Source organism: Magnolia sinica, chromosome 16 (assembly GCF_029962835.1).
Source record: "Magnolia sinica isolate HGM2019 chromosome 16, MsV1, whole genome shotgun sequence".
In the NCBI taxonomy this organism is placed as follows: domain Eukaryota; kingdom Viridiplantae; phylum Streptophyta; class Magnoliopsida; order Magnoliales; family Magnoliaceae; genus Magnolia; species Magnolia sinica.
Genome location: NC_080588.1, coordinates 10281320 through 10289942, shown reverse-complemented (window position 1 = coordinate 10289942; position 8623 = coordinate 10281320).

The following is an 8623-nucleotide window of genomic DNA, read 5'->3' as shown; positions in this document are numbered from 1 at the left end:
ACCCCTATTGGAATGTGCGCCTTTAGACTTGTCTATAGAAAGACTTGTCACTTGCTCGTAGAGTTGGAACATAAAGCCTACTAGGTGATTAAAAATTTGAACTTCAATCTGGACAATGCTGGCATGCTGCGCAAACTTCAGTTGAATGAACTCGAAGAAATATGGAATGATGCGTACGAGAACTCGAGAATTTATAAGGACAGGATGAAGGCGCTTCATGACTAACACATTCATCGAAAATCATTCACGCCAGGTTAGAAAGTCCTTTTGTATGATTCTTGATTATATCACTTTCTGGGTAAGCTCCGATCTCGTTGGACCAACCCTTTCACTGTTATTAATGTTTATCTTTATGGGGCTGTCGAGATTTGAAATTCAACTAATGGTAATGAGTTTAAAGTAAATAGACATCGATTAAAGCCATTTTTTGAGAAATTTGATTTAGAGGACATGTCCATACTTCTGACTGATTCTGTGTATCAAGATTGATCTCCTAGTCTGACGGAGGTATATGTAGGTTTACCACTTTCATAGGACTTAGGTAGTTTGCTTTATGTCGTTCTAGGATAGTCGTCTTTATACCTTTCAGATAGTTTGCTTTCCATTTGTTTTAGGATAGTTTGATTTTGTTGGTTTAACTATTATGCTGATCCACTTTCACATTGAGATCTCTTTGGAAAAAGTTGTACAGTTTTCTCGTTAGGTACTATCTTTCCATCACTTCTCCTTTACTTCTTTTGTCTCATGTAAATTGCATGCTTATATCTTTTACATTGAGGACAATGTAGATTTTAGGTTGGGGATGGGAGATTAGGTTACCGAAGCAGTATTTTCTTAGTCTTGAGCAAAAATTGTGAAAAAATTTCAATTTTTTCTGGAAATTCTTATGAATTCGAAGTGATTTTGAAGGCCATCTTTGATTTAGAAGTATAAGATACTTAATGTTGGTTATTTATGACTCTTGGATTCAGTTATCTGTTGGATTTCATAGTTAAGTTTGAATTAGTAATCAATGATTAGAAGTTTTAAACATTGATTGAGTTATGATTTCACATGTCACATCTAGCTTACACATTAAGGTTTTAGTTCGATATTGAATTATTAACCTGGTAATCACTAAGTATGGAAGGAACTAACCTGGGAAATTTGTCCATCACGTTCATTAAAAAAAAAAAAATACCCAGCTAAAAAATAGTTGTGTTCGAAAACGTCTACTTGTTAAAGATCTTTTTAAAAGGTTGATACAGCGTGAAGCCATCGATGGAAAAATCAAAAGCTGGAAGAATAAAAAGGCTGAATTGTAAGACAAGTTTCATTTTAGGTTGGGTTATCCAGGAATGCTCTTTTTGATTATCAACATTATCATGAAAATTGACAATTGAACTCTTAATGATGATAAGCTGAGGTTATACAATACACCCATGAAACTCAGTTTTTAGAATTTTTCTATTGATGGACTAATATTTTGAACTTGGCCATGAAGTTTACCGTGCGCTTGAGTTTAGGAGAAGGAAATGCCCAACATTGATATATCTTGGAATTCTATTATTTAGATTGCTTTTCTATTGATGGAAATGCCCAATATTGATGTATCTTAGAATTTTATGATAAGCCGAGGTTACACTATACACCTATGGAACTCGGTGTTTAGAATTTTTCTATTGATGGACTAATATTTTGAACTTGGCCATGAAGTTTACCGTGCGCTTGAGTTTAGGAGAAGGAAATGCCCAACATTGATGTATCTTGGAATTCTATTATTTAGATTGCTTTTCAAAAAATCACTCGAGTTTATAAGAATTTTCATGTAGTTCTCGAAATATTTTTCATATACGTTGCTCGGAACTAGCAAAATGCTGGTTGGGGATTGTGTTGAGGGTCAAATATTGCATATTAGACCCTAATTATCATATGATTTTATGAACATGATAATGTTTAACGTCCTATTTTAATCATGTTTGTGTTGCAAGGTGAATTTAAGAGCCTATACTGAAAAAGGGTGCTAAAAGCATGGATTTGATGCTCAAGAATTACCAAGGAAATGGACAGATCTTAGGGGACCGAGATCGAAGAATTCACATGCCAAAGATCCGAGAAAATCAAGTGATTAAAGTAAAAGGAACTTGAAAATCATCCTAAATGCAAGATCACAGGGTTCCCACCATCCATTTGGCTTGAAACTTTATATCTGTCCTGAAGACCCTAAATTAACCGTACACCTAAACTTTTATCTGTTGGATCTTTGTGAAAGTGGCCCAACGGATAAGATCAACCATAAATCACTGATTTAGGGCCAACCTGATATCTGGATATGCTTTAATTTTGGTCTCAACCCCTTAAATTAGATGGGAAAATGAATGAATGGTGTGGATTTCCAAGATTCATCATGGTGGATCCCATCATGCAGTGCACACGCACACCACAAGAGCAGCACGCGCGGTGCACCGCATCTGGTCAAACCGGTTAGCGAGCGCTGACCCGACTGTTTTTTCAAAAATAAAAATCCCGCCTGCAAGAGGAAACAGGGGTGCAGTTGGAACTTTGTGGCCCACCATCTTGACCCATAAGGTCGATCCGGACCGTCCATTAGAGTTCCAAAGCGTCTCTTATCATAGCCTAGGTGATAAAATTTCAAGAAATAGCGAGGATGGGTTCCCAACCATTTAAACGCAGGTTGGACGGCCGTAAGATAAATCAGGTGGCCCACATCAAAAGCACTCCAAAACTATCCATTTCCAACTGAAATCTCGCCACGAAGGTAATGGACAAAGTGGATTTCCTCACAGACGCTGATAATGGGCCCACCGAATGTCCCAGCGCAAGAAATTACGCAGGTGGGTGCGAAAGCAACGTCCAGACGCTGCCGGCCACTGTGAGCCATTTGATGATCTTGATCAGGGTTAGATCAATGATCCAAACCGTCCAAAAGGTGGATATGAGGGTCTTGACCCTTCCTATGTAGTCGGATTGCGTGAGCAGAGCAATCTGTCCTCCCAAAAACAAATCAAACGCAACTGTTTTGCGTTCTTTTGCTGCGTGAAACAGAGACTGCTGCGTCCGGTTCTTTTGCGAATGAGTTGCAGAAAACAGAGTCGGTTCGTTAAACTCCAAGCCGACTTACCTTAGGTTATAAAAGAAGAGAGAGAGCATGAGGAGGATCATCTTTAGACGTGAGGAAGCAAGGAGCGAGAGAGAAACAGGAAGAAGCGTGGGACGGTCGGCCTTTGGCTAAGATTTTCTTCTCTCCTTTTCCTTTCATTGTTTTGTTTATATTTATTTATATTTTTCCTTTAAGAGATTTTAGTCATCATGATTATGATAGGCTAAACCTCTTAGATAGGGCTAAGAGGTGAAGCTTGTAGTGTGATGGGATTATTTCTATGCCTTTGATTCATGTGTAATGAACTCTCTTTGATTATAGTTTGATTATAAGGAATGTTTTTAGTTTTTAATGGTTTGTTGTGAATTAAATTACAATGGATCTACGATAGTTCTGAGCATGTCCTTTTTATTATTATGATTGTGAACTTGGGAACCCTATTGTTCACCTTCGTCTCATGGACATGGTCGGATGATGAAACCCTTCCTAACATTCATAGCTCTCTCAGATTGGTTAAATTCTGTTGTTTGCTTTGTCTCATGGGCATGGTCTTGTGATGGAATCAATTCTAATTTCCATACCTTTCGTCTATTGAAAACTAGAACAAAGGAAGTTCATATTTGAGTTTTAATGAAATCTCTTCCAACTAGATGGAGGTAGGACTCTAAATCCAGTTGAGTTCGTGAATCAAGCATAGATCTCCCTGATCGTACAAGTGGATCCTTGAAAATCCTAGTTTCCCACCTTTGAATTTTATAAGTTTTAGTTTAATAATTCACCATTTTCTCCTACATTCTCTTGATTTAGATTTCATCTTCTTCTAATTCTAGTTTTGTTTACTTTCAGATTACGTAAAAGGTTCAGTCCTTGTGGATTTGATCTCGATCTTACCGAGATTATTTACTACATCGCGACCCTACACTTGGGGTTGTGAACATCGGGCGGACTTTAAATTTCTACACTTTTGTTACGATTCAATCACACCAAAGGTGACCTTCAATCACATCGAATATTACTTCGATCACACCGAAGTGGTCTCTCGGTTACAGCCGAATTTCTTCAATATTCATGTGGAGTCTCTGTCTCCCTCAAGTCACACCAAACCCTCCTTTGATGTCACTGAACATGGCTTCAGTTGGACCTAATTGTTAAGTTGAATTAACTCTAAAAATCAGTTTTTTCTTGTTGTGTTGTTTTGGGCACTTTCAGTCAAACTGAACAGTTTGTTATTTCTGTTATTGAACTGTTTGATTTTTTCAGTCTTTTCTTTATCCTTTGTGTACTATATTTTTTTGGATCTTTGACAATTGAAATATTCAATATTATCTTCAAAATCTTCAATTCTTCATTACCTTCTACCTTGATTTCTTTTTGAGTTTTAAATTCATCTTTTAATAATGTAGTCATCTTGATATCCAAAATTAGTATGCATATAGAAAAAATATATAATTAGATCAAATAATCATGCACTTAAATATAAACAAAACTACCACAATTGAGAGGAAAAATATATAATATTTAGGCATTATAATGGTACAAGAAGTTTGGTTCTTTCATATTGAGTCAACGGTTTATCAAAAGTGAATTAGATCATTGTGTATAATTTAGAATAATGAATGACAATAAATTAATTATTCTGGTATTATATGTTGATGATATGCTTATCGCTGGCCATAACATGTTTGAATCAATATATTGAGATTTAGTTATCCAGGACATTTGAGATGAAAGATATGGGGGTTGCAAAAATGATTCTCAGCATTGATATATACAGAGATAGGGAAAGAGTAGGTTATGATTGTCTGAGGAGGAGTATCTTGCGAAGGTCTTAATCAAGTTTAGACTAAAAAATGCTAAACTAGTTAGCACACTCCACACTGCTCACTTTCAGCTTTCTTCAGAGTAATGTCTTACGCCAGATGAAGAAAAGTGATGTCTCATGTTCCATACTCGAGCAAGGTTGGCAATCTTATGTACGACATAACCTATACTAGACTGGATATTTTATATGTGATGGGTGTTGTGAACAGATACATGTCAAACCCTGACAAGTAACACTATGAGGTAGTGAAATGGTTACTTCGTTAAATACGAGGTACAATTAACTACATCTTGATATTCAAAATTATAAGGAGAAACTTGTAGGCTATGTAGATGAGAATTATGTAGGGAATGTGGGTAGTAGAAGGTTGACTTCTAGTTAGTCATTTGTGTTAGCGGGTGGAACAATCAGTTGGATGTCAAAGCTTCAGTCTGTGGTTGCACTTTCCACAACTAAAGTTGAATATATAGCAGTAGTGAAAGCATTCAATAAAGTTGTTTGGTTAAAAGGGATGGTGAATGACTTAGGGTTTTAGTATGAAGCCGTGCCTGTGTATTATGACAGGGAAAGTGCTATCAATTTGGTGAAAAACTCAATATATCATTTCCGAACTAAACACATTGATATGTGTCGTCATTTTATCTGATAAATGCTAAAGGAATGAGGTGTCACTCTTGAGAAGATTCACACTAGAGAGAATTCGAAGGACATGCTTACGAAAGTTATTCCTGCACAGAAGTTAAAGTTTTGATCGACTTCTCTAGTCTTGCAAAGAAGAGATGAATATGAAATGTGCATGAGAAGCAAATGGTATTACTATTGAAGATTAGAGATTGTGAGAGTAGCTTAGAGCAGTGGAGATTGGGGGTTGAAGCCATGATGAAAATTATTAATCAAGTATCTTCAATCTAGTGCAAAAAGGCAGAGTTTTTTATTCGAACGATGGTTGTCGATTCGATTGATGGTTCGTCGAGTTGATCAACAGTCGGATCGACAATGGGCGCAAATTATGTGTAAGTACTGGTTTTGTTTCTAATTACATACGGAACTATATAAATACCTTGTTAATTACATGGTTAGGGTTAAGATGAATAGAGAGAATGGGTTTTGAAGTGAGCCAGGGTTTTCTCGTTTATAAGTTATTCCATCTCTTGTAATTCTTTTGATATAGTGGATTGATCGTTGCTTTGTGTCGTAGTTTTTTCCCACAAGGATTTTCCACGAAAAAATCTTTATGTTCTCTTTGTTTGCTTGTTCTTTTTCATTCTCTATTCTGTGTTTGATTTATTCCGAGGTTGCTTACATGCTCATAAGGGGTTTCAATGCCCGAAATACACGTGGCACTAGTACACATTGGTACAAACTCTTATGCTAATTTACACCATTTAAGATGTGGCATTGATGTGCAAGCTACCTAGAGCATCTAAATTGTGGGTCCCATGGTGGATGGATCATGCCTCCAAAAATCGCATTGATCAAGCAAATCCTAATCATCCAATTAATGGCTAGATTTATCTTCTCGTTGTTGATTTCATTACAACTATGCCATGTGCAGGCATGTAGAGTCACCGCTATTTTTTAAAAGATGCAAAACCAACATAAGAATTGAAGCCTAGCTCATATACCAGGCCTGCCAAATTAGACCCAACAGACAAACAAGCTGGATCTGGGCTAGCACGAGTTACTAACGGGCCCATTTCGCTGCAGAATGAAGATCCTTTGACGGTGGCTTGGCATGCTGATATGCTATCTGTATGGCATGCCTAGGGCTGTGAATAAGTCAAGTTCAGATCGAATCCTGAAGTCCTTGTAAACAGGCTCATCAGGTTTTGGTCTTGTCAGGCTAAGGTCTCTGTTTTTAGGACTCAGATCCTGATCTGATTGGGTTACCTTTCGAGTATCCATCATCATCAGATCTTTTGACTTTGGTTTTGAATTGGGTCCAGTCAAATAAAGGCATTTACATGGGCAGGCACATCAATGAATTGATGAGATCACGAGCACACGCCAGTGCCACTTTGACACATGGTAGCTTAGATGGCCCACTTGGTAAAAATAATTACTAATTACTATTGAAGATAAGTACCGCATCCGATTTTAACTCAGTTTAGGATGGTGGACCTAACCCTAACATGAGACTCGATGTATTAGGTAGCCCAAAAATTAGTGGACTATGGTTTAAAGACTTTGGTGAGTCACATAGACTCATTGCGCCCTAAGTAGAGTTGGGACTTGTCTGAGTTGGGGCTGAACCGGCTGACTTGCCTGATTTGAGGTGACATGGGATATACAACTGGATTGGCAACCATGGGATCCAAGTCCACCGGGACCAGTTGCATTTAGAGGTGGGCATCGAGTCGGGTCGGACCGGATTGGGTCCAACTCAACTCGATCCGATTTTTTCAAGAACCTGACCCGAACTCAATCTGATATGGGACCGCGTCCAGTGGGGCTGACTGGATCCGATCTAATTCCTTGCTGGCCTAACCCGTACCGAGTCCGACTCAGTCAGGGAAACCGAGTCGGATCGGGTTGCGTACGGATCGAATTGAGTCCTCCTCTCTCTGTTGCTTTCTGAAATAATTTCATTTCTAGCAAACAAGTTTTAGATACACATCAATGGAAGATTATCTATTTCAAAAAAATGGTAAGAAATCTATGCTTAGTAAGGAAAAATCTAAAAAATGACCTTCTTACCAAGAAATTGGTTACTGATAAACTACAATTCCTGAAGTGCTCGGTGCATCTTAGTGTGGCCCATGGTCATGTGGTCCATATAGCTGACTTTACCAATTTAGAATACCTCAAAAACCTCTGATTGGAAGATCTAAGCCATCCAATCTTCAGACATTTTTGCAAACCATTTCTGTTTATCCGCCAACCTAAGAACTAGAATCTTGAGTCTGGGAGATCTTTGTGGCATTCCCATCCACAATGACACCCATCAGATCAGGTAGAGTGTAACACCCTGGTTCTCATATGGATAGAATTTAGTCTTGCATTCTCTATGTCATTTTAGCAATTGCTTGATTATAAGCATAGTTCTACTAGTAATGACAAGAGCCATGAAATGTTTTAGCAATTGCTTGATTATAAGCATAGTTCTACTAGTAATGACAAGAGCCATGAAATTTCATTTCATTCTATTTTACAATTTGTACAATGAAGATTACCTGTGAGATGTCATCTTTTGTAAGAAATGTAGAATGAACTTACCAATAGTTTAATCATACTTAACATGTCACATTTAAGGGCCCTCATTTGGACCTAGAGAAATTATAAAGATTCATGTTGAGCTCATGTTTGGATGTTTGATATCTTACTAAAGGACCTCAAGCTTTGATCATGTCTATGACTTAAAAAGCAATCTCGCTAAATTTAAGGAATGTACATGGGTACCATGGTGCATGACATCCATGCATGACATATGAGCTTTACCAAGTGCTCAATGAAAGTCACACTCTGTTCGGTTTAGTAAAAGTTCTATTACTTCAGTTAAACCCTCAGAATATGTGCGTTTGTACCAATATGGGCCGCTCTCTCTTTACATGAGGCTTTTACGGGTTATAGAATATCCTCGGGTATATCCTGAATATTTTTTCAGGAGGTTAGACATCGTAGGGCGCACTCACCTACATGGTCATTTTCAGGTAGTCAGTCTACCGCGGGCGACCTTTTCTTTTGACAGCTGGATGTGCATC